The sequence below is a fragment of the Papio anubis genome, chromosome 2 (genome assembly GCF_008728515.1).
Source record: "Papio anubis isolate 15944 chromosome 2, Panubis1.0, whole genome shotgun sequence".
NCBI lineage: Eukaryota > Metazoa > Chordata > Mammalia > Primates > Cercopithecidae > Papio > Papio anubis.
In genome coordinates, this window is record NC_044977.1 from 61,079,782 (window position 1) to 61,104,449 (window position 24,668).

The window sequence follows — 24,668 nt, forward strand, 5'->3', positions numbered from 1 at the left end:
TGTGTTTGCTCTATCAGCACTATCTAATGCAACTTCCTGCAATGACAGAAATATTCTGTCTGCACCGCCTAGCATGGTAGCTCCTGAGTGGCTACTGAGCAAGTGAAATGTAGCTGGTGGGAATGAGACATGGAGGTTTTATATTTTATTTCAATTGACTGGAATTACATTTAAATAGCCAGATGTAACCAGTGGCTACCACACTAGGCAGCACAGCCCTAGATCTCCAAACTTAGTTTTCATGAATCTGGAGATTGTTTTAAGGGAATGCACACTGTCATGCCTCATGGAGATTTTGATTTATTAAGTCTGGGATGGGGTCTGGGAATATCTGTGTATTTTTAAAAGCACCAGAGTCCCGTCATGCAGACCACATTTACAAAGACTTCAGCCTTAGTCTAGCTCTGACCTACCACCACTCACAGGCTCAGAGGATCCAGCAGGCATGTCAGCAAAGACACAGGTAGCCATGGCTTTGCTCTAAGTCACACTGTTTCATTCTTCCAGTCACTCTTCAGAGTGTTCTCAGAGGTGACTCAAACTCTTTAAGTCCAAGGTTATGTTTTATTCATCCTGGTAGGTACTGCACTTAACACAGTGACTAGCCTGCAAGTGTTCAATGAAACAACCAGAGTACGTCACAAAGTATATTTAGACCTTTCTTCATTTATTGCACTTCTCTTGCTATACCTGAGAGAACAAAGGCTGTCTGAAACAGGTGTATGGACTCTTATAAAGTTCACATAATTTGAATCCAGAAGGAAATATGTAAGAATTCCTTTACCTAAACCCTTAGGATGGAAGCAAGCAAAGGTTTCCATCAGAATAGAGCTCCTCTTTTCAAGCATCAGAGTACACCATTGCTCTCCTTATTTACTGTATTCGAATATAGTAACTGAAGAGCAGTTTACATAGAAAATAACTTAAACAAAAAATGTTTAGCCCTGTATGAAATGTCATGACTCCCACCATATTCCCTAAAGAAAAAGCTGAATGAAACTTTTTAGAAATTAAGAGCTTTTGATGGCAAATTTGCTACACAGGGCCTAGTAGAATGCTAGCCTTAGAGGGGGTACTCGAAAATGACTGTTGAATAACAAATACGCCTTTTTAGGTGATACCTATTTGTTTTGTACTTTAGGCATTTTAGTTACTTCCTATTAAAAATATGTGTCATTTCTAGATCACATTCTTAGACAACGTAATTACAGAAGATATGAAGTAAAAGTAATTCTAAAAACTAGCAGGGCAAATTAATATTATTGTGAGAAAGGTAGAGATGGTTTTTGAGAACTCAGGAAATTATTTCTAGATCTTTCCAACAACAACAACAAAACGAGAATGGGAAAACAGGATCCCTGAGAAGGCAGCTCTTTAGAATATGAGAATGAGCACAGGCTTTGGAGTCAACAGATTTGAGATTAAAATCTAGCTCCACACATGATACTTTTCTAGTTTCCACATCTTCCTTTGAGAGTAGTGTCAGCATCCTTTCCTCATGTGGTTGTTAAAAAGATGAAATGAGTTAATATGTACAAAATGCCTACATCATTTACCATGAGTCCATCCCATGATCTGGGTCAAAGTGCTTGTTAGTTACGGATTGTGGATTCAAAAAAGATGTTGAAGTCCCAATCCCAAGGACCACAGAATGTGGCCCTTTTTTGGAAATAGGTTCATTGCAGATACAATTCGTTTAGATGAGGAGTACACTACTGGAGTAGGCTATAGGCTAGGCCCCTAATCCAATATGACTGGTGTCCTTTAAAGAAGAGGGAAAATGATGTGAAGACAGGGACACACAGCAAAAACACCATGTGACAATGAAGGCAGAGACTGGAGTTCCACAGCTGTAAACCAAGAAATGCCAAAATTTGCCAGCAAAGCCCCAGAAGCTAAGAGGCAAGGACTTATTCTCTTACAGGTTTCAGAGGGAGCATGGCCCTGTTGACACCCTGATGCTTTCATCTTGTACTTCTGGCTTACAGAACTGTGAAATAATAAATTTCTATTTTTTTAAGCCACTCAGTTTGTGGTGCATGACCATGGCAGCCCTAGTAAACCAAATAAGTGTAAGATTTTAAAGTAGTTAACATTGGGCTGAGCACAGTGGCTCACACCTGTAATCCCAGTGCTTTGGGAAGCTGAGGCAGAAGGACTGCTTGAGCCCAGGAGTTCAAGACCAGCCTACCAACATAGTGAGATCCCATCCCTACAAAAAATATAAAAATTAGCCAGGCGTGGTGGCGTGTGCCTGTAGTCCTAGCTACTTAGGAGGCCGAAGCAGGAGGGTTGCCAGGAGTTTAAGGCTGCAAGGGAGCTGTGATCACGCCACTGCACTCCAGCCTGGGTGAAAGAGTGGGACTCTTGTCTCAAAAAAAAAAAAAAAAAAAAAAAGTAAAGTAGTTAATTGAAATGTGTATTAACTACCATCTAAATTATTTTTATATGAATGCTTATTTTATCAAAGAGTTAGGGTCCTGACTTTCCTCACCCTACTTCTCCCTGTTGTACTCTTACTACACATAATTGATTATGAAAAGAGTTTGCTTTCTACTGTTGCCTGTATATCCTACAGATAGGGAGACAAAAGTACCTGTTCCTTAACTTTAAAAGCTGTGGTAAGCTCCATGATCTTTGTAACTTCTTCTAGGATCCACCAGGCTAGACTTCTTATTATTCATGAACTACCTTAGCTCTGTGCCAAAATCATTTTCCTCCCATGTTCTGAAAGTCACACACCAGATACAGTTTGAAGAATCTTGAGCCTTTAGTCTTTCACAGCCCTTTTAAACCCAAGATTCTATCATAGGCAAAGAAAGTAGGATGAGGGAAAAAATTTTTTTCTGTTTAAATCACTTGTAAGATCAAGAAAGTTTTGTTTTTCTTTTTAAGAAATGGACTATTTGCATAGCTGGAATCATAAAAGTGGCAATTTAACATAATTGAAAAACTGACAGAAGGCCCAGCACAGAACAAAACATCAACCAACAACTGGGCTGTTTTTATTGTTCCTTTTTAGTACCAGCAAGTGAAGTTATTAAAAACTACCATGAAATCAATTAATTTTAGTCTTTTACAGATTATTTTAATTATCTTCCTGTAATATGTCTATATGAAATAATTGCTTTGTAATTAGCTGCATGATTAAATGTTAAATGCTAAATCTTTACTTTGGCAGGCTTAATATGCCTGGAAGGCCCAGTTGCACGACTTCTGTTAAGTATTTCACAGTACAACACTAGGTATCCTCACTTCAAACAGATTTCACCATGCCCTGTTAATCAATGTTGCATAAGGAACTGGTTGCTACAGTGGTTCCGGATTGTACATTCAACACTACACATACACCAGTGGAAAAAATAGACCCGTCACTGTGGGTACTGAAAGTGCCAACATGTAGGCGGCTAATACCGAGCCATAGATTTTTGGATGCTGATCAAGTCAAGCAATTCCATTAGACTATATCAGATTTGCTTTTGCTCCCAGACTGAATTAAAGTTTAGTTTGTAATGGAGAGGATAATTCTCCTCATCAAGGAAATGGCTAACATTTTCACATTCATTTCAGAACATTTATTGCATTTTTCTCTGCTCATCTAGAGCTCTGTACTGTCTTTTGTTATATTTTTTAAACCAGTAGTAATCTGTACTAATTATCTGACATTTTAACAACATTTTTATTAAAAAAAAAAAACACTAATATCCAATGTCCTTAAGATGGGAGCCTTTAGCTCTGATCTAGTGATATTTCTCTAAAGAGCCTGACTGCTTAGGATTCGCTCATTAGAAGACGAAGTGCTGTTTAAACTTTAGACTGAGAAAATGTCAAGAACATATCCCTTCTACATTAAAATGTTCCTTTAAAATTTGAAGACAGATATACAGAAGTGTATATACATTTAACATAAAAGTTCCTGCTAGTCAAGGTTAAAGACAGCAGTGCTTGGGTGAATGACACAGTACTTGTCCTTTGACTTGATAGAACCCAACCACATTGAATGCCATCTTTTTTTAAAGAAACAAAGTAAAGCCATCTGTCCCTGAACTCTTAAAATAAACTTTGTTTCAAATTCCTTTTCTAAACTAATTTTTATGACTATTTCTAATAAAGACTTAAAGAACTAGACATTTTTAATCACTGCAAGAAAACGAAGTAGAGGTGTGCCTGCTTGTTGAAACCTTCCCTCTGAAGGCTTGGGGGTCACAGTGGGTCTCTAAGTAAGTGGCCAAAGACAGGGGTGGGGAACAGAATACAAAACAGAAACTGTGGAAGGTGCTTTACCTACATTCTTACAACACTGGGACAGAACATCGGTTTTCCAGCTTCTAGATGGCAGGTGGTGGGGCTTCTCAGTCTCCACAATCAGGTAGGCCAATTCCTGTAATAAATCTATCATATCTTATCTATCCTATCAATCAATCAATCACCCATCCTATTCATTCTCTTTCTCTGGCGAATCATGACTAATTCAAGTAATGTCACAATTCCCACAGCTATAGGTGAACCAGCTGAGGTTAAAGCCAAGTTCGTTGCACAGGACCTTTCTGTGATACCACCTGCCTTAATTGTCTTATTGGACCCCAAAAGTACATTGCGGCCTTCTTTTAGACACGTAGAAGAAAACTAACTTGTAGAGTGAAACCTTCTAATGCTCAGGGAATTTGCAAATTTAATTTTCTGTTTGACTGAAGGTTTCCTAGAAAGCTTTTGTAGTTTCAAATTGTAATACCTATATTTTTGCCTTTAATAAGGGTGGTTATATATTTTTTATTAAGACATAGTTTTCTTCAAGGCCCTAATAATGAACTCATATTGGAATTTTTTTTCTTAATCAAAAGCCCTGGTTAAATTATTTTCTTCCAGTCTTCCCTTTTCTTCTAAAAGTGGACTGAGGGTGGAGGGGATCTAGTTAATTAGGATTTCTGTTAATCAGGTTTTTTAATTGTTTTGGTAAATTAAAATCAGGTGAAAGTTATGTCCCTGAATTTGAAAGAGTTTCTTATTATAGCTTTTCCTTGATGCCAATGTGTTCCCCTATCTTAGTATGCATTTGAAACTAATGGTCCGATACTCAAAGTGCTCAGATCATCGATGACCTGGACACCATAAATCCACCAGTGCACATTAGTGGATGGTCCTTAATTACACAGCTTAGGCCTGTGTAATCATATGGTGCAAAGGAACAGCTGAGAACACTAAAATGCATTACAAATAATAGTGCATTCTATAATCTCTCTTCAACTAATATGTTTATTATTAAAAGTAAAAAGAAAAATTTTAGTTGAATATCCACAATGTCCTTCATAACCATTAAAATATAAAAGAATCCAGTGCTATTATAAGATCATCTTTATTGGTTTACCTCCTAGTTTTCTAATAGAAATTGTAGTTGGATTTTGAACTTTTAATATAGAAATGTTTTAAATGAAGCAAAATTAAAGTTGTCTCTTAGAAAGACTAAAGAAGGGTTATTTCTTAATAAAATAAATTTTAGAGTAAATTGCAGTGCAATCTTATATGTCTAGGATGAACACGTACCTTAAAAATTTCTGTAGAGTTTTTGATTTAAGGGGACATAATTTAAACTATAGAACATTCAAATGGTTATAATAGTGAGGAAATATATTTTAATGGTGGTTTATTATTACTTCAAATTACATTTAATTGAGGATAATGAAGACATAATTTGAAAACAAGACCAGAAAATGAGAATTATTTTATTGGAGAATTAAGCAACATTAAGTAGTATGCTTCAGCAACTTAGCATAAAATGTGAGCAAGTAGTTTATTTTCACTTCAGGGTTTTCAAGTCTCAAAAATCCAACTAGTACCTATGTTGGCACTCACCAAAAAATTCTGGGTACACAAATATTACCATCAACATGTGGCTAGTAAGTAGGTTTTTGTACCATTCCAAATGCCCACAGGAGTGATAGAAATGAATTAAAATAGTTTATTGAGCAACTCTTCTGTGTAAGGCACTGAGGGCAGTGGCAGGGGAGGTGGGGAGAGCTGTGGAGCATCCCAGATGGAGGGGGAGTTGTACACAAAGCGGTGGTATTCTGAGCCAGTTGTGAGCATTTCTTTCCAAATCTGAGTTCAGAGACATCACACTGGTAGCTTAAAATTGGTCATAAAAAGGAGGGCTTACCTTTTTAGAGAGCCAGTTGTTAAACATTTACAGGCATGCCACTAGTGTAAAGGTGCCAAGGCAGCAGACACCAATAGGGGACAAAATAGGAATGCTTTCATTTTGAATGGGATTTTGGTTATGCCACAGTAGCAATGGAAATCAAGACAGAAAGGTAGGATGGTTCCTAGATATGGAGGGCCTTTATGCTTCACTAAGGAGTTTTCTCTGATTTCTCATCCTTATCAGAGACTTAGAAGAAAACAGATGGTACATTAAAGAGGGAATGAATAAAGAAAGGTTTTAAAAAGGGAACATTTATAAGATGTCTTACTCCATTCCTGTCACTACATTAAAATACTTGAGACTGGGTAATTTATAAAGAATATAAATTTATTTTCTCACAGTTCTGGAGGCTGGGAAGTCCAAAATCAATGTATCAGGAGATGTGGTGTCTGGTGAGGCCTGTTCTCTACTTTGAAGATGCTGCCTTCTTTCTGTGTCTTCACATGGCAGAAGGGGGCAAAGACAAAACTGAAGCCGTGTCCTCACATCCTCACATGGCAGAGGAGATGGAAGGACAAAAGGAGACTAAAGAACTCCCTTCAATCTCTTTTATAAGAACATTAGTCCACTCATGAGGGCAGAGCCCTCATTACTTCATCACTTCCCCAAAGGCCCCACCTCTTAATACCATCACGTTGGGGTTTAAGTTCCAATATACAAATTTTAGAGGGATGCATACATTCAAACAATAGCATAAGGGATAGGCAAGGTTAAAGTCAACTCAAAAAGGATGGGCAAGCAACCCTGAGTGAGCTACCACAGGATGCAGAACGCAACAAGAAGCAAGGGACCCATTTATGGGTCTAGTCCATAAACATCTGATTCCTGGGGTACAAAGCAAAGTGGAAAGGGGTACCGGGTGGAACTGGAGGGACATCAAGAATATCCAGCACAATACTATAGCCGGGGGGACCATTTAATGCCTCTTTACAGGGGAACCATGGGATCCCGTCTATAATTCTGAAAGATGAATCCACCAGCTGTATGTTAGACTAGAGAGGAGGCACACTACATGGGGGAAACCGGTTAAGTAGTACTTTCAATAAGCTAAAGGAGAGGTGATAAGGGCTGGAATTGGGGTGGTGTTCACAGGAACAAAGAAGAAGTGCCATATTTAAAAGACACTAGGGAACTATAACTAGAGAGGCATCTATTGGATACTGCAGTTGACTAGATGTGCAGACAGGGGAGGGAAGAGTTAAAAATAATTTCAAGGTTGAGCCTGAGTGATGTGATAACAGCAGTTCTCAAAACAAGATAAGGGCCAGCAATGGCAGGAGCTCATTTTGGAAGTGGGGTGAGTTTCCATTTGAATGATTAGAAGAGGGTGGGAAAAGACAGGCTGGAGTACTTCTCCTCCTGCTTCCCTCCCTGCTGAGTCAATAGGCAGGGGTTTCGATCCTCTACAAAAGGAACATTCTCTCTCCTCTTGTACAGCCACAGTTCACTCTGCATCCCGGAAACCACTTCTTCCTCTTGCTGCTTCAGTGATGTTGTGATTTTCAGGGTGAAAATATGCAGCAGGCATTTGGAAACAAAGGACTGGAGTTTGGAAGTGACATTATGGTTGGAGAGAAATTTGGGAGTTTTTCTCATAATCTAGTAAGTAGAAGACTTAAGATCTCAAGGGACACAGAGAGAAAAGCAGGTTAGGAATAAAAGGGTGCAGGGGAGTCCAAGATTTACTGCCATAAAGCATGCAATAAAGGATAACTCAGCATCTTGCTGAAAAATAACCAACTCTATCCCCACTATCTTTTTTGATAAGTATTTGGTAATAGTGTCTAAATTTACTTATAAGTCAATACAAAGATGGAACTAAAACAAATTGTTACAAGGGCAAAATGCTAACTCAGTGTTGAAATGGTCTAATATTACGACCCATAATTAAGATCACAAGAACAGAAAACCAAACACCGCATGTTCTCACTCATAGGTGGGAACTGAACAATGAGATCACTTGGACTCAGGAAGGGGAACATCACACACCGGGGCCTATCATGGGGAGGGGGGAGGGGGGAGGGATTGCATTGGGAGTTATACCTGATGTAAATGACGAGTTGATGGGTGCAGCAGACCAACATGGCACAAGTATACATATGTAACAAACCTGCACGTTATGCACATGTACCCTACAACTTAAAGTATAATAATAATAAATAAATTAAAAAAAAAAAAAAAAAAAAAGATCAGGCAGAAAAGTACATCTCTCCACTGAGGACAAATCAATAACAACTAAGTGTTATGGTCATTAGAGCCCCAATGAAATTGCCATCTAAAGCTTGTGGAAGATCTTGTCCACTCACCATCAGTCACCTTTGTTCATGCGAACAGCAGCCAGATGTGGCTAAGTGCATTTTACACACACCAGCAGTCACCTCTGTTCAGGCGAACAGCAGCCAGATGTGGCTAAGTGCATTTTACACAATGAGTTCATGAATGAGAATGATAGTGCATGCATGAAGCATTTGCATGCCAAGCAAGAGAAATGTTTCAGCTATCACCAAACTACTATAAAAAATCTACATCTGTGGGCAACACAGGTGATGTGTTGTCAATTAGCAAGTGTCTTAATCAGAGGTTCACTACAATGAAAGGAAAATGTAGAACAGGGAAGAAAAAGGCAATGAAGAGCAGAAAATAAAACAAAGTAAGCTAATTTACTAGACACTATGTCCCATGTTCACATGCATTATATCTTCCCATTCTCACAAACTTGTGGTGCTACATCTTTCTTTTTTTTTTTTTTAAACCAAGATTCAGAGAAGTTAATCAGCATGCTCAGAGCCACACAGAAATGGAGAAGAAACTTTCTTCCTGGCGTGCCCGACTTGGCATATGCCAGTCCACACATGTAAGACACTGGCATGCCACCCAACCTGCCAAGACTCAATAGAATTGCTCACACAATTTCCCTCTCCACCAATTCAACCCTTCTGTTATGGTGACATATCTCTTCGGTATAGGATGCAGTCTCTTGGTTTGCTGAACTTTGTACAAGTTCTGCCTTCTCTGAACTCCAAGTGCACTTTGGAAGTAGGCAGAAAAGAAGGTCCCCTTTTATTCTATTCTAAGCCTCACTGGACTTCTCCCTGTTGATCAAGCATACCAAAGTCCTTCTCACCTCTGGGCTCTGGCTTACAAAGCTCTTCCCTCTCCATACCCTTTGCCTGGCTAACTCTCCCATGACCTTCAGATTTTGGCTTAAATAAACGTCACTTCTTTAGGGAGGTCTTCTCTTCGAAGGCTTTATGTTACATTCCCCTGGCCTCATGTACTTCTTCACTGGACTTAACACAGCCATCATTTTACACTTACTTGTGTGATAATTGGATTATTGCTTTTATCTCACATCAGACGGCAAGCTCCACATGGGAAAGGAGCACACATCATCTGTTTTGCTCACCACTGTACTCCCAGCTCACAGAAAAAGATCTGCACACAAGTGGGGCTGTCGATATCCGCCAAATGATTGCAGTGAATGTCATGTTCTAAGAACTGTACCAAGTGCTTTCCCATACATTCTCATAGCAGCCCTATGGGTAGACATTATTTCTCCTTTCTACAGATGAGTTTGGGGGCAATAAATTGAGTCTTTTAACCAATACTGAGCATAGCTATTACGTGACAGAGTTGAGATTCAAACCTGTCTGGTCTGAGCCCCTGTTTTTCTGCTTTGTTGCAGAATTCCTACAGATGATCACTTAATTATTTTGATTTGCTTCTATTCACTCTATCACCCCAATGAGTCTGGAAACTCGTCTGGACAGAAATAACACCATGTACATTTTCTTCAACCCTCATATCACCTTTCTAATAGCACTTGATACTCAACATGCATTTAATGAATACTTTTTGATTAATAACACTTCCTTGGCAATAGTATCACAAAAAGCATTCCCAAATGAGCTCAACTTTCTATAATAACCTCTCTAAAGCAGTAACATAGTAATATCTCTGAGTATAATACAGGTTTATGAACTACTCATTTTCTACCAAAATACAGATGAAATAACTTTGTAAAAATTATTTTAAAGAAGCAATATGGTAAAATGAAATAGACATATGATATGGAAATCCCTTTCCTCTTTCAATGACTGAATATTTGCTAAGTACATTTTCCACATGCCAAATGCTTTCATAGGTGCCAGGGACCTAAGACTCAGTCACAGTCTTTTCCCTTAAGGAGCTGCTTGGTGGTGGTGGTATTACAGGATGTAAATAAAGATAACACATGCTAGACTTGAGTGAGGACAAGGAGATGTGGGAAAATCAAGGACAGTGTGACTAACTCCGTCTGGAGGAAAACCAGAGTTAAGAGTATTGTTCCTACGCATACTTCTTACTAGCTGTAAGATACTGGGAAGATCCTTGTCTCGGGTTTTTTTCCCCACATCTTTAAAATGGGGATAATACATAACTCCCAGAGTTGGTATGTGTTCCTCTCAGCACACTTAGAAAACTCTATTTATTGGCTTGCAAGGGTAGCCAGGTGGCCAGCTGTGCAGTACTGGCTTTCCCCCAGAGCTAAGAGTCTGGATATCTACAATTACCTGTAAATGTGATCACAGCACTTGGGAAGCACTGATGATGCGGATTAAACAAGACAATGAATATGAAGTTCTCTACAAATAATTACTATTTCCATCTCACAAAGAATTCAAAGAAAATCAAGTTAATGGTATCCTCAACTCTTCCCTTCATGTACAAGTGAAAATCAGCTAGCTGAAACATGGGAGGTGCTAGGGAGGCCAACTCATAGCAACCGGCCTCTGTGGATTCACCAGGGATCTCCCTAAGGGTCACACCTGATTTGGCTTGCCTGGTGACTCACTCTCTTTTTTTCTTTCTTTCCTTTTTTTTAAGAGACAACATCTTGCTTTGTCACTCTGGCTAGAGTGCAGTGGTGTGATCAGGAATCACTGCAGCCTGGACCTCCTGGGTTCAGGTGATCCTCCTGCCTCAGCCTCCCAAGTAACTGGGACTACAGGTGTGCACCACTATGCCCAGCATGCCTGGTGACTTTCTCTTGCTTCCAGAAAGATTTGTGGCTAAATTGCACTATTCTAATCTGGTCCTAACCAGGAGCCTTGTGGTTTGGTCAAGATACAAGGTAATGATGATACTAAGAATTAACAATAACAATGGTAGCTGCATTGTCTATGGACCATTTACAAGATGCTCAGCATTGTTCTCAGAGTTTTACATGGCCCAACAACCTTAATGTTACAATGGATGCAGAGAGATGAAGCTTTTGGGTTTGTTACAATGTCTTAAATTCAGCTCTTCTTGGTGGAATGATAGCTCTGAATCTAACACATTCTCTTTATTTGGAAAATGTGATTCCATGAATTACCAGTTAGGGGCATTATAATATTTTCAGATAGAAAAGAGAGAGTGGGATACAGAAGAGGATCTAGAAACAAACAATAAAAGGCTCTAATGTATTCACCTGTTTGCCAGTTCTTTCAAGGCACATCAGCAGAATCCAGATTTCTCATGTCTGGACAAATATAAAGCAATCTAGGGGTCTACCACGAAAGGTGACAGCCATGTGAACTACTGGCTTCATAAAATACCTAGTCTGAGTCTTCTTGTCCCTTAAAATCTCTCTGCTTGCCTCAGAATTAGCATCCTCAGAATGCAGACCTTGTAGCAGCAGAAATATCAGATGTGAACATAAATACTTCTACTCATTGCTACTATATGCTAAGTATGTACCTTGGAACAGGAACTGTTCTAAAGACTTTATATGCATGTTCTCACTGAATGATTCCAACGATTCTAAAAGGCAGGCTCTATTATTATCCCATTTTGCAGATTTAGATACTGAGGTTCCATGAAATCACTCTAGATCACACAGCTGAGAAGCAGTTCTGAAACTAATTCTTCCCAAATCTAGGACATGCCTTGTTACCCACTCCTTCCCCTGCCTTGGGCTGCATGTCCTGTAATACGATGGCAATGACTGACACATTGCTCTGATGCTTCACTTGCCTGTCAGAAGGACACCTTAAAGCAAAACAATCTTTAGAAGTGAATCTCAAGTAGTAGTTTTTAATACTGCTAGCAGTTTGAAGCTCATAAAAATCATTCAGTACTTTTCATGGCTGGGCGTGGTGGCTCACACCTGTAATCCCAGCACTTTGGGAGGCCGAGGCAGGTGGATATCTTGAGGTCAGGAGTTCGAGACCAGTCTGGCTAACATGGTGAAACCCTGTCTCTACTAAAAATACAAAAATTAGCTGGGCATGGTGGCAGGCATCTGTGATCCCAGCTATTCAGGACGCTGAGGCACAAGAATTGCTTGAACCCCGGAGGCAGAGGCTGCAGTGAGCCAAGATCGTGCCACTGCACTCCAGCCTGGGCGACAGAAACAAGGCTCCATCTTAAAGAAAAAAAAAAAATCATTCAATACTATTCATTAGATTCAGCAACCTACTTATTTCTGCAAATATCGGCAGTAATTTTTTCAAAATTAATCACTTTACCTGTCTTTTCCCTGTGTAACAAAAGATGCTTTTCAATTTTTAGACACCTTCTGAATTTAGACAATGATGATATAACTTAATAGGCAGTGAGATGGTAATGGTTAGGAGAATGCAATCTGTATGTATTCTCATCCCTTTAAAATGATTTAAAGAGGGTTTATAAATATGTTGTTAATAATAATTTTAAAAGATAATTCAATGATTGGTTAAATAAAAATACCAAACTAGATTTCAAAATTAAAAGTAGTAAAAAAAAAAAAAAGGTGATTTATTTTACATAGACTTTAATATGGAATTATGTAATTTTTTGAGCGGAATGGGCTGAAAGCTAACGTAGTCCAGTCCTCTTGTTTTATCGCTGCAATTAAAGAGGAAGAAACATAGCCAAGCACTTTAACAGTACAGGTTTCGAGTCAGACAGACTCAAGTTCAACCCCTGCCTCTCCACTGACCAGCTCTTCCCCTATCATTCACAAGTCACAGAGGCAGTTCTTGAAAATGCCCTGCCTGGGAAGCAGGAATGCCATAAACTGAGAATTCAAATAAAGGACTCTCTCCTCTAAAACAGATGTGTATCCATTCATTCATTCATCCACTTGACAAATATTTATTACATACACACTAGTTGTTTGACCTTGGGCAAGTTACATAGTTGCAGTCTGCCTTGGTTTCCTGAGCTATAAAGTGGGTGTCTGTCTACATTACAGAGTTGTTGCAAGGATTAAAGGAGTTAATGCACATAAGGTGTTGGTGGTGGGTCTTAACACGTTGAAAAGGCACAGTGTAGGATATCATTATTCTACTGCTACTGCTATATGCTACGTTAGGAAAAATGGTGGTCACTAAAGCATCTCATTTGCATAGAACTAACCTCTCACTCCAGAGATCAATCCTGGTAGTGAAGCCATTTGGGAACTTGTTCGCCGGGACTCCAATTTGACAGTGTGAATGAATGCATGAAGAGAAAAATATCCCACCAGCATTTGCCCACTATTTTGTGTTTTGCCTTCAGATGGCTTTGAAGTGACCTACGTTTTTCACATGGCCTTCCCGTGAGAAAGGATGAGTTTCTGAGTATGTGAGGAAGCTGGCTATGTCCCTGTGGAACACAGCAAAGCTAACTGGTCCTTTGGGGGTTAGGCCTTACATGTAGTCCTCACTGCATGGAACCACAGTCAGTTGGAATAACCACCTAGAGAAAGCCAGTCATTGCTACTGCACTGTCCTTATGGTTCTCTGACGGTCCGAAGAGTTCATGTAGATTCCACATGTGTCCTGGAAACGCTCAGGATATGGCTGAAGTCCTACCTAACTCTCACTCCTGATCCTGGAAACCACAGAGAATGAAAAGAACCTTGAGTAGTCGCGTGGCTTCTCAGTCTTTCTTCTTATAGGAAACCTTACACTCATCAACCCAGAGAAACCAGAAATGAGACATTGAGGGAAAGTTCTCTCCAAAACTCGTTCTGATGTGCAAGTCTTACTAAACAAACAACAAACAAACATAAGCTTGTATGAAATCTGTCTCCCCTGCTCTATATGTGTGATATATGTGCATATCTGTATACACTAGTCATTATTCTCTGAAAGTTAAAATGTTCCTATCAAAGAAAAAACAAAAATCAACAAAAAATCATCAAAAAATGTCCATTCTTCCCACATGTTCTGGGTTGTCCTATTTTCTATCTCGTTTTCTAACTCTAGCTGCACTCTCCTATGAACCTTTCTTCCCAGATTGTCACAAGTATTTTTTAAGTGGCTAAGGTCAGCTTAAGATAAGCCATTAGGGAGGGGGTGTGGTTAATCCTTAGGTGGAGGGGAAACCCAGTTGAAGTTTCCCTGCATGATACTTTTTAATTGATGTGTCGCAGGTCCTTGCTTTTTTCGGTAACCCAAGAGCTAGCATGCTGAGTCACCGTCATCTTGTTACCGGTTAGGACTCCACAGTTTAGGAAGCAGCTACCATCTGAGTGGAAGACACTAGGTCTGAGAGAGGCAGGAGTCTCATGTCTTATCCCACCTCCAGTCTTCTCCTAGATGCGTGACCCCAGACAAATTCAACTTGTGCTAGGAAGAGGAGCCTCACAAGACCACTTCTTTTACAGATGAACTTCATTGAGTGACTTGTCCACAGTCACAATGAACCTTTCCATGACTGTGATCTCTCAGTTATTGGGGAAAAGGAGAAAGAACAATCACATTTGGTATCTCAGGATGTTACAGGTCAAATGAGATACATATTTAAGGATCTGGCAAAGTTTAAAGCTCTAAAATATGAGGCAGTGACAGCTTTGTCAACTCAGCTGCATCTTCTCTTCATGCGGCGTGTGCTGTCCTACGTTTATTGCTATCGACTTTCTGTTTCCAGCCTCCTCTCCTGTTTACTCAAGACACACTGAATTCTGATCAAGTCCTACAAGGAATTAACTCCATCTTCAGTTTAAAGTTCTCGACAAACTTAAGGAGTCTACCCTCTCTCAAGCAACCATCCAACATACTTATGTTCAACGAGGCTAGATCGAAAATCGTCTCCCGCTGAGCACTTGTGTGGCAGGTAAAAGCCCGTTCTGTGAATTAACCAGTATGTTTCATAAAGCCTCTGCTGGCAGCCGACATCTGAATTAAGGCTGCTGCTTTTGTACTTCTGTAGCCTGCACTCTCACCATCATAGCACACTATGCTGCACTTGTCAGTCTCCTTTCTGTAACCCCGACTAGACTGAAGCTCACTGAGGGCAGAGGCAGGATCCTTGGCACTGCTGACATTTGGACCAGGTAATTCTTCATTGTGGGGCTGTCCTGTGCTGTGCATTTTGTTGAGCAGCATCCCTGGCTTCTACCCATTAGATGCCAGTATACCACCCTCATTTCTACCCTCACTTGTGACAGCAGCTGACAAAAAAAGGTCTCCAAATATTGCCAAATGTCCCCTCAGAGGCAAAAATCACCCTTGGTTGAAATCCTCTGTGCAGAATGCCTTTTTCATGCAGAGCACTCAAGAAATACTTGTAGGAGAATGCATAGGTTGATGGAAACAAAATGCTCCAATGTACAAGCTGCAGAAAAATCAAGCTAACTTATTTTAGTTTTATTGCTTTCTGTAACGCCTGGCATACAGCAGGTGCTCAACATATACTTGTGGGGTGAACAAATGTTTAATGATTGTAAATGGCTTCCTGTACCCCTGGTAAAATTTTTCCCCTCAGGTGGGCCCAGGTGAGGTGGTGAGCAACTGTCAATGCTAGGGAGAGAACAACAAAATCTCTTAGCTATGGAATTAGGGACTATAAACATCTTACCTTGCAGAAAGGTAGGGGCTGTGCCCAGACCATTAGCTCTCCATATAATTCTAGCTCTTGGGACAGAAATCAAATTATTTGCACTGGTAATATTTAAATCATCTACCAGTGTTCCTGGATCCTTTAATGCACAACTCTGATAGGGCCGTGAAGCACCAGGAGGGTTGCAGGACATCCAGAAGGTCAGACATTGAGTCATTAGTGTCACTGCTGGGAATTGAGCCTGCGCCTTCCTGATTCTCTGTACAGTACTTGATTACACTGATTATTATGGATGCAAATTAAGACTTATCACTATTGTGAAATAACAATGCAGGTTAATGATATTCTTTATTGCCATGCTAACATTTTTTTTCTAGAGGGGAAAATTATAGGCATGAAACCAATTAAGCCACCTTTCTTTCTTTTAAAGCTTTTTTAGTTTTTCTAAAGGATGATTCTTTCTGTAGCTCACTGCTTAATAGTGCAAACTCATTTTTTGTTTCCTAGGTCTTACTGAGATAGATGCTAATATTGGTACTGCCCACTGTCCCCCTACAAATTGAAAATGACTAGGCTAATACATTATCTCACAAAGGGCAGTCATAAATAGGAAGAGCAAATATTTTGAAATGAATATTCAACGGACATTCTCCTGAAGAGGTTAGGCATTGCTGGAAATGCCTCCCTTGAAAATCTTTGTTTACAAGATTGCCCTTTCCTGGACACCACTGTAGGATGGCTCTCTTCCCTGGATTGAAATGGTGGCTCCAGAATACAATGGCAGACTAATTTATGTGTTCCCCAAACTTAAATAGTTTTCCTTTACTCCCAGGTCTACAAAATATCTGCCACAGAAACCTTTCACATAGAAGGATGTCATGTCATATGTATATTGTTAATGTAACCATGGTAACCAAAAATGCCACCAGTGTGTCTGTTTCATACACAAATGAGGGGACAGCTGTGGAGTCCACATGTCTGCCAGTGGTATAATAGATGTGAGCTAGGACAGCCTGGGTTGGAAAATTACAACTCATTTATATTAATCAGAGCTTTCAAATAACACTCCAACCTCTGAGCAATAAAGAGTATAAATGGAAGGCAATAAGCCACTCTAAAAGCAGTTTTCACTCCACAGATTTTAAAACTAAGTGTCTTAAGCTGATACAGCAGCATCTTTAGAGGGTACTCTGAAGTAAGAGTGGACAGAACCTTGGGAATGTATTATTCCAAATTCACCCTTAGCTTCTTCGCATCTCAGTTCATTAGGTAAAATGGTTCCATATAAGTTATGTGTTTATGTTAATTGTGGTACTGGAGGTATGGCTTACATAAACCTTTTAGTAATCTCACTGATTATGGCAGTTAGTCCTTCCAGCCTTATTCTCCCAACTTGATTATGTTATACATGACAAAATTGAAGGTTGGTATGGAGTTAAGCAACTGATCCAAGATCATCCAGCTATGACTGGATAATAGCTTGCTAACCAATCAATCAACTGATAAAATTGTTAATAACTCCCGACATTTGCCTAGAGCTTTGAAAACATTCAAAAAGTAAAACACACAATAGTAGTAAAGCTTGCATATTGTTTCTTTTAAAAAAACTGTAACATAAAATGGTATGTATTTCAATTATTGGATAATACGCTTAACAGTTCTACAGGGTGCCCATAAAGTCTGGAAACATTTATCATTTTATCATGGATTATAATGCAATGTCAATAAACCATTTATCATGCATTTATCTATATTTGAAAACTTGGGAGGCTACATTCTGTAACAGATCTGTAAAGCAGGTGAATGCTAATATGCTAAAACAAGAAATTAAAAAGCAAACTTCACCTAAAAAGACTTGAGAACAAATGGATCCCTTGGTCACTAAAGTATTGAATTTTACAGATAGGGTTTAACTTTTATCTCTATTCTGTACTTTGAGCCAAAACAAGAGAGAATAAATGTTTTTCTGACTTCATCTATATAATTTCATCCTGAATTAAATATTAATCAAAGCTCTATTCATGAGTTAAAGATACTTTCATTGTTCCCAGAAACATACGACTCTAAATGATCATATGATTCTAAAATGGAATTTGTTTTATCTCTAGATTGGCTTAACCCAAAATAGATGTTCAGCATAATTTTTAAAAATTAAATACAATATTTGAATAACCTGACATTAGTGCTGAAATGAATCATTCAGAGAACTATTATTTTGTAACTTAAAAATAAATTTTAAGTAAGCATTATGCAAGTCTTGTAAAAATGGCATCTGCATCCTATAATTTACCATATTTTATTTATGACTTATGGCCTACTTATGGTGGTATAAAAAGCCCACCATTCTGATTATTTATCATCATTATTTATATTCCACTGGCTTGGGAAGTAGCAATATAACTCTGTAGAGACCGATATTCTTTAGTACCTAGTATATTCCCGTGAGTGTCACTGCTTTAGAATATGTGGTAATGGCTCTAGAAGTTTAGGTCAAGAAGGTGGCCTTAGCACAGACTAACTAGTGAGAGATCAGTGGCTGAGTTTTTCCTTGCTTTCCCAGAATTTCAGACATTAACCAGAGCTAGCTGAGGTTATTTTTTTAGAACCACAGTCTGCAGTTGGATCCGGTCTTGAGATCTTTTATTTAGCAGAATGATCCTTTTCTAATAATTAAACACTTTATTACTTTTATTTACCAAGGAATGAGTTCTAATCTTTCCTTTCATTAGACTTGCAGAATAAAGATTACACAGGCAGGTTAACTGCCAAAGATAAGGTTTCACAAATGTGAGCGTCGTTTTTAAGTTACCAGGTTTCAAAAATACCTTGATAACTTTACAACAAAATGGTTTATAGTCTGGAAAGGTCAAGTTTATTTTAAGTTACCCTTCAACTCTATCAGGAAGACAGAATCCCAGGCGTGAAGAGCCAAATTAAGAGTTTATTATGATGATTTGTTACTTTCTGACTTCTATATAGCTCTAAGACAGAAAATGCAAACTTGGCTATAACATTTTCTTACTGAAAATGGATTCAATTCATTTTTCCCCTCCTGGGAAAATATGGCCTTATGTATAAAAGGCATTGAACCTGCAAAAATAACTTAAGGGAACATGTAAAATAGCAGACTAACATCTGTTGTCCACCCCTCCCCCCAGACACTGGGCCCTCCAAAACAATGTTGTCTTTTTTTTTCTGGTGGGGGGTGGGGGGTGCTGTATTTTAATGTCCCTTTCAGTGAATATATAGGATACAGGGGCAAATGCTGTTCCGTGAATAGGTTCTTTTTCCCTTCAACAGTGTTTGAGGTTGACAAAAGAAGAGGCCACTGGGTCTGGTTAGTCGTAGGTATTAATGAAATCGCCTGCCTCACGTGCGGCCCACACTGCCTGCCTTTTGTTCAGCTGTCGCACAATGCCAAGAGGTGAACAGTGCAGTGTGGTCACCCAGCTAATGTTAGACACAGCAGAAAGGCCCTTGCTCCACAGTCTATTGCACGACTGCCTCCCCGTTCACTGTTCTGTGACCTGAAAACCATTAGGGTAACTAGGGATGGGACAGTTGCATCACCTCCAGTTCTACAAGTTTGGTGCCTTAAGAACAGAAATGACTTTGACCAGACAGTGGACATTCTCAGGAGATCTTCATGTCGGTCAACGACAACGATCTTCTACTATAATGAATAGCTCTGAAGATGAGTACCAAATCTGAGCAAGAGTCAAATTATTAAAAGAAAACTCGAAAAGTTGAGGGGTGAATTCAGAAATCAGTTCAAGCCGCCGGAAGTGGGTTAAAGTTACTGTCTGCTTCACACAAACCTTTTCCTAACTAGCACAGAATATCCAGCTTGAATACTGCACGAATGTATACAGCCAGGTAAAGAGCAAGAAGCACTTTGAGCTTTCAATACAATAGCACTTAAAGAATTTGTCTCTTGAATAAAGGTGTCAGCAAGCCATGGAATTTCCAAACAGAAAAACTCACACTGCGTCTTTATTCTATTTTCTTAAGGTCTATTGTTAACTGAAGACTCCTTGTCTTTTCAAATTCCTTCATGTGAATGGATGAGGCCAGACATCTGCCAGGATCCGCTCACATTTGCATGCAAATCAGAGACTTCGGGACACATATGGCCCTGGAGCCAATAACACTTTTACTCTAGATTTATACTGATTAAAGTGCCTTCCTGAACTTTCCACTCCTCCAGCCCTAGCTTTTAAAAATGAAATAATGAGCCTATTCCACTAATATTATTTAGACTGTCATGGCAAAACAAAACAAAACATGTTGTCTTTTATCCTCCACGCAAAAGCCCAAGTCGGCAGTACCTGTTCCCTCAGCCAATTAGAATTCCACTTTTCCTTTACTAATTTAGGTTTGGGAATGAAAATACTTACAGTGGCATGGGATTTATACTCTTAGCCTTTGCCTGTGAGGTTCAAGTGCTTCAAAACCATTTGTACACCGGCCAGTCATTCCCTCACGGCCAGGCTCTGTTCTTGGCGTTGGGGCTACAGCGGTGAACACGGCAAGCAAGGTCCCTTCGGGATCTGGCATCCGGGCCGAATCGCCTGGTCCGCGTTTCCGCGCGGGCTCCCCTGGAACCGTCCCAGGACGAGTGGCCCTCCCGCTGCTGGACTTTTCCCCCCAACCCCAGCCTGCCAGGCAGGGACTCCCTGGGCAGGAGGCGGGCGCCGCGGGAGGCCGGGAAGCGCCGAGTCGGCGGCTGCCCACACCCCTCTCCACGCAGCACAAAGGACACTCGCTGGCAAACTTTCCTCGCTTCTGACCCCGGCCGAGCCGGGAACTCAGCGCCGGCTCTGTTCCTGGCGGGGATGAGGCTTCCCTAACATTTTAGGCTCTCTGGCAAGCGTCCTTAGGGTGCCACTCCTTCTGGGCTCAAGGCTCACAGGCTGAGGTCTGTCCCTGCGTGGACCGCGGAGAGTTGGGTAGATTCTTCCCAAGGCTCTGACTTCAATACTTTCAATGCCTTGTCAATTATGCCTCTTGCCCCTTTCTCTTACCAAGGCCACCGCCAAGACACCCTTTTTCTTTTCTCTCCCCATAACCCGTCACTTTCCTTTCCCTCCTCTTGGCCCTCTTTCCAACTCCCTGGGCACCCTTTCCGCGCTGTTCTCCAGCCCCAGCTGCCTTCCCCAGTTCACATCCCGGCAGCCCTCCTCCCTCCCAGTCCCCGGGCACCACCCTCCCCTGGTCGGCCCCTGAAATCCATCGGGCTCGGCTCCAGTCACTGCCTTTTTCCTATTTCTCTCTGGCCTGCCTTCCCAACTAGCGCTCTCCCACACCTTTGTTTTTTGGTAAGGGGGACAGAGGGAAACGGGGCACTATATTCCCGTTTCCCGACTTCGTCATTTTCCCCAGCTCCATGAGCCGCGCCCCCTCGTCCCCCTTAGGCCCGCGATCTTATCCCGAGGTTCTCCAGACCCTGCAGAGTCTCCCACGCCACCAAGTTTGCCTCTACTTCCCCACAGTGCCTCCCACACCTCCCCCGCGGCGCGGCCGGCCAGGGCACTTACCCCGAGGCCCAGCTGGTGGGGGTGTTGGGGTGCGCACGGACCCGGCACCCGCGGCAGCAGCAGCAGGAGGAGGAGAAAGACGAGGAGGAGGACCGGCTGAGCGGCGCCTCCTTCCCAGTCCGCAGCGCGCACTGGCTCCTTGGGGGACCCCCGGCAGAGCACCAAGACTGGAGACGAGGCGGCGACACAAGCAACAGCTGCTGCACGAGGCTGGGCTCAATCGGCTCTTGGAGGCCAGGGCAGGGGGAGGCAGGATTGGGAAGGAGGGTCGGAGAAGTGGGGTGCAGAGGGCGGGGCAGCGAGCTGCCAGGTCCTGAGGAAGGCGCCCCAGGCGCCTAGGGATGCCGCCGCGCCGTGGCCACCGCCCGAGCTGACGCCGCCGGCCCCTCTCCCTGCCCGGCGGGCGCTTGCAGCCGCGGGCGCACGGGCCTCGCCTAGTTCCGCCGCTAGCTGCCTGCGCCTTCGGTGCGCCCCGCTTTGTGCTCCCCGCAGCCGGCGTGCACCTGGTGTAAGCAAAGGCGGTCAGCTGATGGGCCGCGCGCGGATTGGCTGCTCCGCCGTCTCCTCCCCTCCCGCCCGACCCCCTTCCCGGCCTCCCCCTCCCGCCCCCGCCCCCGCCCCCGCCCTCGGCTCAGCCCCTTGCTGGGCACCATCTGTAGACCGCCCAACAAAGGCGCAGCGCGGCGGGCCTCGGGTGGCCGGGCCGCGCTGCGCCGCCGCGGTCGTCGCTGCAGGGAACAGCCGGCCGCCGCTTTTTGTCTAGGGGACAGCAGGCTGCGGCTGGGTAGAGAGGCGAGGCGCACTGCCGTTTCTTAGCAAAAGATAGACCAAAAGAAAAAAAGCGTCCGTGCTAGGAGGCCAGCTAGGCACAATGGGGCCACATCTCTTTGCAAGGTAGAACTCGGGCTCGGGAGCTGAGAATCAGACACAGTTCGGCCTGGGGTTGTGAGAGCGAAGTTTCCGGGTGAAATCCGACCCTGCGTCTTAAAATACAGGGCGCGTCCTCGGGCTGTGTGTGCGCGCCCGGGGGCGTCCTCCGCGGAGCTGGCCCGGGCCAGTGTCCTTGCCGCGGGAAGGAGGATTCGGACATTTAACTCGGTGGAGAAGCCGCTTCCCATTTGAGGAAGCTTTCCGAAAACGTTTCTGAAACTTTGAAATTACAGCTTTCTGATTTGTTAGGTGTGGAAGTTGTGTTTAAATAGGCGGCGGAGGACTGAGAACGCGGTCTTATGTGGAGGGTGTCTCAGAAAGGGGAGGAGAGTGGGGAGGGAATGGGTCTTCGTAAACTGCACGTGAACCTGCGTCTCAACTTCAAAGTCGCCAGCCCCGGAACAGGGCTCCAGAGAAGCCTTGGCATCCTTTATTGGGGGAATCGGCTTTAAGCGAAAGCATCATTAGCCCGTCAGTACTGAACAACTTCTGGCAAAGGAATGTGGTGACATTTCGTCATGATGTCTAAGCTTAGAACTTCTGGAGAATTTAGAAGGATACATTATTAGAGAATCATCTTTTGGATTCTTCAAAGCCACAGGATAAATTCAATGTCAGTAATCATGTTCTTGATCCCTATAAAATTTCTTGGTGTCTGGCGTAGTCTCTGATAAATGTTTGATGTCTTCGTGTGTCTTAATACTTTGTTATCCTGAAACTGTGTCATGTAGACATAAATGGTCACAATTTGTCTTAAAAGGCTTTAGGAAAAGATGATGTTAGCACTTGGGCTGGAAGGTCGTGCAGAGAAGGGGAAGAAAAAGGCCCACTGCTGTCTACAAATGAATAGGAAGATTTAAGATCTTTCAAAGCAAGTTGAGTCTAGACCCTTACCCAAATTTTGTAACATGATTTGGTCTCTTCCCCCCTTTTCATGCAGATTATCCATGGAGTTAGCATGCAGATAGCATGGAGTTATCTGATAGAAGGTGGCCTCTGGTGGAAGTACAGAAATTGAATGGTCAGGGAAAGATAGAATGCAGGTTTCTTAGGTAGTCTGTGTTAGGTTTCCAGCCTGACTTCCTGGGAGTGGAAGAGAGATGAAGTTGTGCCCTTCGAGGAGGAGCTTTACAGAGGTAGGTCTTGGAGGAGCAGTTGGAGCAATTGATTAATGATGGTGAGAGTTGCTCCTAGGAGGCCAGATCTAGAACAGCCTCCAGGTTTTGGAAGAGGCTTCATGAGAATGGTATGAGTCAGGGACCAAGGTATGAATTTTGAAACCAGGCCAACACTGCTTAGATCCCAGCCCTGCAATTTATAAGCTGTACCCCTAAGGGCAAGTCACTTTCTCTCTTTAAGCCTTAGTTTCCTTGGCTGTAAAGTAGGGTTAATAACAGTACTTATCCCATAGGATTGTGATGGTTAAGTGGGAGTAAACACATAAAATGCTTAGGACAGTGTTTAGTGTATAGTAAGCATTCAACGACAGGTGTAAACTCTAGGCATTATTAGGCAGATATTGAAGACTAAAATAAGACATCACTTCAGACAGGTGGGATAATGATTCCACATGTGACAGAATATCTCAAAGGCACTAGCTGCTCCAATGGAGGAAATGGACTCTGTCTCCCCGCTGTTCAATTCATTTCTTTTCAAACTAGCATATCATTTATTTAAACTAATTTCCCTCTTCCCCAAAGCAAGAGTGAGAAAGGCAGCTTTTCCCATTTCTACTTGACCACTACATGCATTTGGTTCCAGACAGAGAGAAGAGCATTATCATTAGGAAGACGTGTGTCAGGGATAGGGGAGGGAATTTGGGTGAGAGGATGGGGCTTGCTGTGGACAGAAGAGGACACATGAGCATGAGAATTATAAAAGAGTCCGAAATGTGGTGCAATTATTACAAATTTGCTGAATTGCCTGAATTGGTAATTGGTCCACATTTTAGAGATTGCCATTTTTTAACTCTGCAAAGGGGTTTTGGGACTGTCTTGTTAACTGACACTTAAAAGCTCCTTGTCATTGGGATGGATGAAGACGAAACCTACAGTCAATGAACCAGCATAACCAAGTCTCTTACTTCTTGCTTAAAGAGCTCAAATCCATCTGAATTACTCCTAGTGAGCTCACCCAGTCCTGGGATCCTGAATTTATTAGTAAAAAAGCACTTAATAGTTATTTATTAAGGTGTGGTAGAAGACCTTGGAATCTTTGAAGGAGAACGGAAT

The 24,668-nt window shown here is 41.9% G+C and overlaps 1 protein-coding gene across 2 annotated transcripts in view; it reads right to left on the reverse strand.

Annotated features, from left to right (window-relative positions):
• Positions 1 to 22,016, reverse strand: part of LRRN1 (leucine rich repeat neuronal 1) — a 47,542-nt gene extending 25,526 nt beyond the window's left edge. The window contains exon 1 of one of the 2 annotated variants that reach the window (XM_031662672.1): positions 21,508 to 22,016. The gene's annotated coding sequence lies outside the window, so the exon portion shown is untranslated. Of the gene's footprint in view, positions 1 to 20,367; positions 21,152 to 21,507 lie in introns of those variants that run through there. The other variant, XM_031662676.1, reaches the window with a different exon arrangement.
• Positions 22,017 to 24,668: the final 2,652 nt, after the last annotated feature.